We start from the raw sequence: 10527 nt of genomic DNA on the forward strand, positions 1-10527 counted from the left end.
AAAGAGTATTTATTACACAGAGCATTGTTTTCAACAAATGTATGTTCTGTTCGTATCTGTCCAATAAAAACTATTTTGACAATTATGCAACAGATGACAAAAGCATTGCCTTGATGAGTCGTCAATAATAACTTCTTACATTTCGACCAATGGATTTCCATGACTTTTCCATGACTTTAGACCAAATTTCCATGACCAAACTGAAATCTCGGTATAAACATGAAAACTGTAGAACATTTTGCGTATTGAGAGCTATCGCTGGCTTATATTTTAAGCGTCTTTCTTTAAAAAATATATTAATTATGTCAAACTCGGCATAAATGAACATGTGATTTTAACAAATTTCCATGACTTTTCCAAAACTTTTATGATTTAAGTATTTTTCCATGACTTTTCCAGGCCTGGAAATGACCATTTTAAAATTCCGTGACTTTTCAAGGTTTTCCATGACCGTACGAACCCTGTAGTAACCTTTAACCCCTTGTACGAAATAAATTGAGTGTTTATTTCATAAAGGGGTTGTGTGAGTTGCATTTCGTAGGCGGTGGCACGAGCCAATGCAAATGTTATGTCCCGAGTTTGTGAGAGTACTCGTAAGTACCTTACATCATCCTTTAATTTGTATAAAAAGGTCATGAACAATAATCAAAATCAATGACGTATCTTCAACTACCGACGTAAAGCTACGACTACTTCGCTGGCACCGCGTGATGGACAGTTAACGCTGGTCAGGAGGAAACATTATTACTTGTGGCACTGCATCACAGCCATGCAGTGTGGGATACTTTCAGCCCCCGAAGACCTAACCCTCACCCAGAGCGCGCTCGTAAATCTATCTCTGAAACACACACACACACACACACACACACACACACGCACCGGGGTAAATCATGGGTCTGGCGTCGCAGGCAGTCGCCGTCCAAATGATGGTCAGATTATAAACAGGATCATGTTCCTTGGGGACAGATTGGCGGCGACACAGCAGCTGTGGCCGTGGTGTAATGTTATGTCTGCACACTTGAAGGAAAGCCCGCCGGGCTCCACACCTCCGAGTCACTCTCACGATCTGTCCGGGACTATTTGTTCCCCCTTTTTTTTCTCCAAAGCTTTTAATCACAAAATGGATCGCGTTCTCTAAAGCCGGAGACAGATCATTAGCAGCTCGTGCATTTTTCAGCGTGCATATCACAGTGTGCAGTTTACTAGAGGGGGGGGGGGGCATGTTTCCATTAATACCCAGGCGGCGCTTCTCTGCTCTGATGCGTACACACCGGGGGTACGAATGCGAACGGGACCGACCGCTTGTTATCGCGTCACTTAAATTAAACCCAGAAACTCGTCCCTACACTTATAGCCGTTTTATCCCGACACCGTAGATGGATAACAAACGGGAAACCTTCGTTTCTCAAAGAGTCGTTTTCAATTTTCCGTTTTCCTCGTCCCGCTGGTCGAGGCCTTCGCTATGTTAAGCGTCTTCGCTTGTTGTTACTTTGTCGCGGTTCACCCGGCGACTGTAATTTCGGCATTGGTGGGCCACTCTGGAGACGTGTGTGTGTAATTACTGCGTGTAATAGCTATGCTACACTGCAAATACCCAAGTCAGACCATAAGCCACAGAAAGCAATGATGTCCAACGCCACGAGGCAGAAAGGTCTCATTAGTCTGTGGAGTGACCTACTGGGACCCATTAGGTTCACCTCAGGGGACTCAAAGGGTTTGAGAACACACGACACTGTGAGGCGACTGCTGTACGTCAGGGAGCTCCTCCTCCCTTGTTCTTCTCATTACAAGAACGATGCTATTAATTTGAGCCAATCAGCAGCAAGTATTGCCGTTTTGCTCCCGTGTTCATTCTGGGATGAGTTTTAAGAATAGTGTTGAATAGTTTTGTGTTTGTTTTGGGGGGGGGGGGGGGGGTATATATGTATGTATGTGTATATATGTGGGTATGTATGCGTGTGTATATGTATGTGTGTATATGTATATATACACTACCGTTCAAAAGTTTGGGGTCACTTAGAAATGTCTTTATTTTTCAAAGAAAAGCACTGTTTTTTCAATAAAGATAACATTAATCAAAAATACACTCTATACATTGTTAATGTGGTAAATGACAATTCTAGGTGGAAACGTCTGGTTTCTAATGAAATATCTCCATAGGTGTATAGAGGCCCATTTCCATCAACTATCACTCCAGTGTTCTAATGGTACATTGTGTTTGCTAATCGTCTTAGAAGACTAATATCTGATTAGAAAACCCTTGTGCAATTATGCTAGCACAGCTGAAAACAGTTATGCTGGTGATATAAGCTATACAACTGGCCTTCCTTTGAGCTTGAAGTTTGAAGAACAAAATGAATACTTCAAATATTAATCATTATTTCTAACCTTGTCAATGTCTTGACTATATTTTATATTCAATTTTCAATTCATTTGATAAATAAAAGTGAGTTTTCATGGAAGACACAAAATTGTCTGGATGACCCCAAACTTTTGAACGGTAGTGTCTGTATGTGTATATGTGTGTATATATATGTATGTATGTGTGTGGGTGTGGGTGTATGTGTATATATATGTGTGTATATATATGTTTATGTTTATGTCTGACATTTTTGTACTTGTTTTATGTTTATATTACTAAACGAATAAAACATTTAAGTGACAAAAAATAATAGTGTTGACCTCGGCAAGTCTTGGAGGAGGCACAAATTCAATATTAAAGACATAAGATCATTTGTGGGGATCAATAGCTGCAGATGTCCTAAAATGTGTGCGCAGACGGCATAAAGATGACAACGCTAAACTCAATCAAAACTCAATCAAGTGATTAAAGCACGTTATAAAATGTCTTGTCGTTATTAACAAAAGTAAGGTCTTCTGGCTCGGTCCTTACGCGAAAAGAATGTCCTGAAAAACAACAACACGGTGGCAGATGTGAACCAGACAGCGTCGTGGAAACACAACAGGAAGGAAAGTGAAACACAAACAATGTCCTCAAAGAGCACTGGCCGGGAAGCCATGAGTCACTGGCAGTCTGCCTTGGCATCAAAACAAGCGTCCAAAAACAAAGATGTCACCGTCGTTTCGCGACAAATTCTCACAATGAAAATGTTAAGAAACACAATAATAAACTGTCTCTGCCAATATTATGGTATTTTACGATGTGTTCAATCTTGTGCCTTCTGTATATGGCTACGGATGGATTTCAATAGAAATGGCATATTTCCATTTCATGCGTTTCATTTCAGAATGGCTTTTGAAGTTATGTGTGTGTGTGTGTGTGCGCAGGAGAGAGTGAACAATAATAATATAATATAATATTTATTTATATAGCACCTTTAAAAACAATGTTTACAAAGTGCTCCACAGAGAGTCAAAGCAAAACAAGTGGAATAGCAAGAAACCAATATTACATTTAAAAGTATATATTAAAATAAAAAAATAAAATGGAAAATAAAAAATTAATGAATTAATTAAAAACCAAATAAATTAAAAACAGACAAGTAAATTAGGGGAACCAAAGTTCTGCATAAAAAGACTAGATCACTTAAAAGCTGTTCTATCATTCTGTTCCATCACAATCATTGGAGATAAGCCGCCAATGGCTTCCAGGGGTCCTGACCCCTGGAGTGGTCACTCAGGCTGAGACATACTCACAGGATGTCAGCAGATTAAGCTCCTTAGAAAATCTATTTCGAGGCCCAACCCAAAAAGTCATCAGACAGACATTTTATGTTCCATCAGCTGGCCTGCGTATAAAGGATTATCAGCTGTTGAAAGCTCGATAAGATCTATTTTTTAACGAAATATTCAAGGCAACAGAGCGTCCCCGGGGATCCGATATGAATCTCGGTCAAGACGTGGCTGACCTGAAACCCAACTGACAAAGAGAGAGAGAGAGTGACCCCCTCCAAAAAAGGCCGAATCCAGAATGTCTTCATTCCTCGATTCCTGAATTGGAGCCAAGTTCTTTTTGTGGTGAAAAGGTTGGGAGGGCAGGGTTGTAGTGAGAGGAGAAAAAAGAGGCATGGGAAGGAAAATAAGAGTCTCGCCATCGGTTATTACCCGTTGTGCTTGAAGTGGACACGGCGTTTTACAGCTTTGAGTATTTCAAACTCAAGTATTCGTGTTTGACATCAGCCAAACAAGTACACTGTTCAACAATATGCCATTCACATTCAAACTGTGACCTGAAAGCATCCTTCTTCATTTTAAAGTTTGGATCACAGGATCATCAGACACTGATCCTCCAGTCACGCTTTACTCAGAGCTGCCACAAGAGGAAGGAACACGATGTTTTGTTGTTAACCTGCAGCAGCAGCAGATTGTTCCATCAACTTGTCACTCGCCATCTCCACATTCCCAAAGTTAAAGAAATGATATTGGCTTTATGGCCACTCAACCTCCTGAAGCACAACTAGATGGTACAGGGGTCCTGTTCATGTCAATGAGACGTCATTCAATAATGAGGCTGTTCGGATTCATGCTGTGGTCACTTCAGATATTGCATCCACAGTGGGAGCCTATGCATCTGGATTTGTGGAATTGTAATTTCCATAAAAGCAATAGAACAAGAACAAGAACAAGAACTAGAAGAACAAGAACCAGAAGAAGAAAAAGAACAAGAAGAAGAACAAGAACAAGAAGAACAAGAACCAGAACAACAAGAACAAGAAGAAGAAAAAGAACAAGAACAAGAAGAACAAGAACCAGAAAAACAAGAACAAGAAAAACAAGAACCAGAACAAGAACCAGAACAACAAGAACCAGAAGAACAAGAACAAGAAGAACAAGAACCAGAAGAACAAGAACCAGAAGAACAAGAACAAGAAGAACAAGAACCAGAAGAACAAGAACAAGAACTAGAAGAACAAGAACCAGAAGAACAACAAGAACCAGAAGAAGAAATAGAACAAGAACAAGAACCAGAAAAACAAGAACCAGAAAAACAAGAACCAGAAGAAGAACAAGAAGAACCAGAATAAGAACAATAAGTTATTTTCAATGTCATAATCGTGTCATAAAGAACCAAAACAGGCAAGGATTTAAAGCACTGCACATTTGCATGTGTGCACTCATCATTTTCCGGCTCACATCTTGGTCACTTGCCAACAATATTTGTTTTGGACATTTAGAACGAAGAATTATCCAGAGCACTCGACAGTTTCGGCCACGCGCTCAGAAATAGTGCGATATACCCGACTAATCCATGTTGAGAATCAAGATCAATACTAAAACGTGCGTTACTGCATTTCTGCTGACATTTTTTTTTTAAAGAATCGTCTTACAGGATAGCAATTGTTTTTCTTGCTGCCACTCGAACAACAAACCCGTCCAGCACAGCCTCCGTTATCAGCCCTGTTGGTTCAACCTTGCCAATCATTAGCAGACCCCCCCCCCCCCCTCCCCCGGCTGTATGAATGAAGAGGGGAGGTCAATACGCTGACCCTGCAGGCCCACTCGCTGGCCATACCGCTTACAACAGAGGCCCGTGTGTTCTGCAGCATCACGACCCCGCTAACGAGCACCGCCACTGGCCTCGGGGCACTAATGATATTACGCAACACAACCGGCCCTGTGATCCCGGGCCTGGTGGTGGGGGGGGGGGGGGAAGGAATTTGATGTGGCAATATTCCGTGGGTTTGTTATCTGACCATTTCTAGCGACTGCTCAGGTGTACAAGGAGAAGAAGACAGAGATACAAGAAATAAATAAATAAATAATTATGGCAAAGCATTGGCAAATATATATTTTTTAAAACAACGTAGATGCACATGGGAATCACAGAGAAACAAACAAACGCCAACCCGGAAAAAAAAACTGAAAGGAGACGATATGAGCACGTAGTATTACGTAAGCCGTCTGGCTGGAGCCGTCTGGGGACACGGCGAGTAAACAACACCTCCGCGGTTTCATCGCCTCCTCTGCAGGACGCATGCGGAGCTCGGTTTGATAGAAGGCGGCGACGCTATCGAACCCCGGGGGCTACACACGGAGACAACCACAAGTCAGGAGCTACGATGAAATGAAAAGGAAGAGCGGATAGAGAGGCACAAGGTGTCGCAAGGTGCTGAAGACATTTTTGGAGATGGAAGCTTTTTTCCCCCGACGAGACATTTCGACGCGTCGTTTGAAGGAAGAACAGAACAAGTGAACAAGTAAACCACTAAACGGTATTGTAGTGGCCGTTTGTCGTCCGAAATCAAACAAAAATATAAATCAAACCGCCACCGATGCACTGTGGGTTTTGGTGTTTACGCATGCAAAAGAAAGTACTGTCCATTTCCGCCTGTTATTATTTTGATAATTTATTTCTTAAACCAAAAAATAAAGAACAAACAAAATGTTGACACTTCCCTGTGCTGTGGTAAAAAAAAAACATTGGCCACCCTGGTGCATCCTGGTCCTGTGCCTATCCACTTCTACATATAACCACAGGTGCCCAGTGTTACCCAATCAGTGAACCGAAAACTAAATATATTAAACTAAATTACAACTATCCTAAGAAACAACTAACATATCAAAACATAACCTAAACTAGAACGGGCACTGGGTAGAGCGCATACCTTCGCATGTCACAAGATTGGGCATTGAATTATGAACATGTTGGCATTAGTTGCATGCCAATTGGATATAAATTGACCGTGCTATGGTAAAAAGAAGATTTTGACCTTTCCATGACCTTGACCTTTGACCCGATTGATCCCAAAATCTAATGAAATGGTCCCCGGATAATAACCAATCATCCCACCAAATTTCATGCGATTTGGTTTAAAACTTTTTTTGTTATGCGAGGAACGCGCATACAAATAAATAAATAAATAAATACACGGCGATCAAAACATAACCTTCCGCATTTTCAATGCGAAGGTAATAAGCAATAAATAATCAATATTACTTTACAATAAAACCTAAATACAAAAGTCAAATTAAATAGCTCCAACAGGTATTATGCTCACAAAATAGGAAACACAGGCTCGAAATAACGACAGCAATGAAGCCATTTCTTTCAAACGCTCCGCGTATTATGAGCACGTCTCCCTCTTTTAGACGGCAACAAGGTTGTAGATGACACTGGATACACGTCTGTAGGTGAGGGTGTAAATAATTTAGTTCAGAGCTTAAATAATGTTGTTTTTTGGACAAACGCTGATGTAACTGCCCGACGGTATGGGCCATCCCCGCATCCCTAAGATGATAACTGAACCTGGCACATGCGGTCATTAAGAGGCCATTAGGAGATATTCAGGAATGCAGAAATGAGCTCCGGATAGACTTCACTGGGATAGTAAACCCTCCTTTCTTGAGAATGCTTATGAGTAAGTTACTTCTGCGAAGAAGCCTCGTGGATCAATAAACCTTTTGACAGGAAATATACGAGTGGCTGATTTTAACCCTCCTGTTACCTTTCGGGTCAATTTGACCCCATTCAACGTTTAATGTCGGTGTTCTTTCGGGTCAATTTGACCCCAGGCTGTTTTTCACTGTGTCAAACATATAAGAAATATCAACTTTTTTTAATATATTTAAAGGGCTATTGAGGTAGTCAACAAACAAACATAAAGTACCTCACACTTCAACTTGGGGAACAATATTAATTCTAATAATTTTCTGGAGGTTTTAATTGCTGGGGTCAAATTGACCCCGAGGGTAAAAGATGTTAGTAAATGTAAAGGTAACAGGAGGGTTAAATGAAGCCATTTTACAGCCCACCTTCAGGAGGAATACACGTGCAAACTGAATCCAAAGTTTGTGAAGAAAAGACTTTCTTTGCCGGGCTTTTTAGAACGCTTTCAAAACCGCGTGATGAAAACAATCCAAACATTTTGAAAATAGTCATTTGACGCACACACTAAAGCGGGAGGGCTATCAGCTGTGGCTAAGATTACCCCCCCCCCCCCCCCCCATACATAGTCTGGATTCCCCTGGCAGGTACCAGTGTTAAGTGTCAAACATGAAGATAAGAGGAACTTGATTAGCAGCGGCGCTATATTTACTGCCAATAGGCCGGACCCTTTACCCTCTAAGGTGGTCCGGATCATCGCCAAAGTCCATTTAAAGGAATGTGTACGTACTCTGGCCTTAAAAGCGTGAGGAAACAAACGGCACCCTTTTAAGCCGCAAACTTCAAAATGCGAAGTTTCAAATCAAGTCGTTGTAGGTTTGACAGTGAGGAATAACATCTATGCATTAGATAAAAAATAAAAAACGTTGGTCATGAACCGACACGCCAATAAGCTACAAACACCTCGATCTAACGAGCAACACGGCGAGTAATGCCAACATGCTCTGAAAGGGTATTGTGAGAGAATCCCAGTCTCATGAGACTGTAACTCAAGAGCCTCGTGTTTGCCGTTATTCTGCAAAGGCAACTCTCGGATGCCTTTGTCCTTTTGTCCATCATTATTAAACAAACAGCTCGCATCGGGAAGGAATGAGGAAGAGGAGGACAAATAGAGTGACAGTAGCGGTGGATTTGAAGGCGTAAGCTGCACACAGTGAAACAATAGTCGTCCTGTACGGCCCTGGTAAGCTCCCTGGTTTGTAAGACACGCATCCCTCAAAACATTCTAGTTCATTCAAGACATACACATGAATAAATCTAGTGTTCAAACCTGACTTACTTTGGTCTCTCTCACATCACAGAGTTGTACGGATCCAGCCGAGCGATCGAATAAGCGTGGCTTATTTGAACTAAAATGTTTTTTACCGGAGCTCCATCGAGTTCTGCAAACACATGAGGTTTTACTGGGACCGGAATTCATCATTTATGGTTTTAATAATGCGACATGGGCTGCCCCGTGAGGTTTAGCCTACGGGGAACAGACAAAGTTCCCCACTGTACGTCAGGTCCAGGAGAACCGAAGGAACCCGCGCTCGGGGGCCGAGGCTGGGAACCACCCCTAACTGTGTACCCAAGGGGTCAAGGTGACATTCCTCAACACCTCCGAGAGTGGCCTAATGGAGGGATCGGAGCATGGCTTTTGTTGAGTGGGAAAGATGAGACCATGAGCAAGTGTGTAACAAGAGATGGAAGTATGCAAGAAAAGGGCAGAGGGAAGAAAATGGGATCGCGGGGCCAAATTCTGGAAAGGTAAGACGTAAAAAAGGGAAAAAGAACGGGAAGTTCTCGGGGAACGATGTCAAAAATGCTCTCGACATTTAGACGAACAAAATACATTAAAATGAAAGATAAACATCCTCTCGAGTTGATTCAAGTTAATTTCTGCCTCTCTTCCTCTAGGGTTGACATATAACACTTTTAAATCCACAAAACTGTATTTGCTATTTCTGGAGGTGGCAACCATCGTATTATTTGACACCGTTTCCCCCGCTGCCTGTCACGAAAAAAGACAAAAGTTCTACTCTCGGCCTATAATTGTGGCGTTTGGCAGAACAGATGAAGACAATTCCCTTCTGGTGTTATTGGGTTGTAAAAATCTATTCCAATCTCTTCAAATTGCAGTCCCCGTAGCCGTGTCACGAAGGAGCACACTGCGATATATGATCTGTTCTTCTCAATCGTTTCATCAAAACAAAGCCATTTTTTTTAAACTCACTCCTAAATCACACATAGATATGTTATATGAATTATCTTTCACGAGTGAGGAAGGTAAACTAAACCTGTGTGTGTGTCAATCCAGAATCAAAATCTTCAATCTCCTTTCAAAACCAGGAAAATGCACACAAGCACATTATTTCCCCGCGACATGCAAACCCTGCAGTCCGGGGGGTATCTTTTGTGATATTTAACCCTAAAAAAAGGCCTCAACCCGGCAGAGTGCAGGTGCAGCCGTCCATCAAGCGGAGGAAACGTAACTCTTACCTTCATAAAACCCCCCAAAAGACTGGAGGCTTGCTATAAGAAGAGCCAGGTATAGGTGAGCCGTGAGCCCAGGTGCCTTTTCCTCTCCCCTCGTTCTCTTCTTATATTCTGATTTTGGCTTTTTTGCTTTGTTATTGGTCGCTCCGGATAGGTCTCTCCTCCCGGTCAAGCTTTATTCCCAGGTCTCACCCCGTGTGTGTGTGTGTGTGTAATGCCTGGGGAGCACAGAGACAACAGAAGGAGGAGAAAGTTTAGAGAGCCACAGAGTGGGAGTGACGGGGGGAAGAGAGTCCCCCGTTTGGGTGAAGCAGTGATCAGATACGGCTATTTTCAGACTCAAGGCATGCTCGTCTGTGGGACTGGAAAGTTACCCTCCTCCTCCTCCTCCTCCTCCTCCTCCTCCACCCCCTCGGTGTAGATGGGTGGGGGCTAAGCGACAGGTTTGACCATCTCTATTTTACCACATTCACACACACACTTGTTTGCATGCGTGTAATAGGCTACCACACAAGTGCACACAAACACACACGTACACACCCACCTCACATCTGCATACTGTCAAAAGCATTTTAAAACACAGTCACGAGCAGATTGCGTAGTTTTTGTGGCGTGAAATGCGTCAGTTACGTACGTCTCCCCGACACGTGCTGCGCTGTTAAATGAACCAGGGGGTGGCGGGAGCGGCGCGGCGGCGGCGCGGC

At 42.5% G+C, this 10527-nt stretch overlaps 1 protein-coding gene across 1 annotated transcript in view; it reads right to left on the bottom strand.

Annotated features, from left to right (window-relative positions):
* The window catches only part of sorbs2a (sorbin and SH3 domain containing 2a), a 52612-nt gene extending 42571 nt beyond the window's left edge, over positions 1 to 10041 (bottom strand). Inside the window, exon 1 of the mRNA XM_056408722.1 lies at positions 9827 to 10041. The gene's annotated coding sequence lies outside the window, so the exon portion shown is untranslated. The remainder of the gene's footprint in view (positions 1 to 9826) is intronic.
* Between the last annotated feature and the right edge of the window lie 486 nt (positions 10042 to 10527).

The sequence above is a fragment of the Pseudoliparis swirei genome, chromosome 24 (genome assembly GCF_029220125.1).
Source record: "Pseudoliparis swirei isolate HS2019 ecotype Mariana Trench chromosome 24, NWPU_hadal_v1, whole genome shotgun sequence".
NCBI classification, from domain to species: Eukaryota; Metazoa; Chordata; class Actinopteri; order Perciformes; family Liparidae; genus Pseudoliparis; species Pseudoliparis swirei.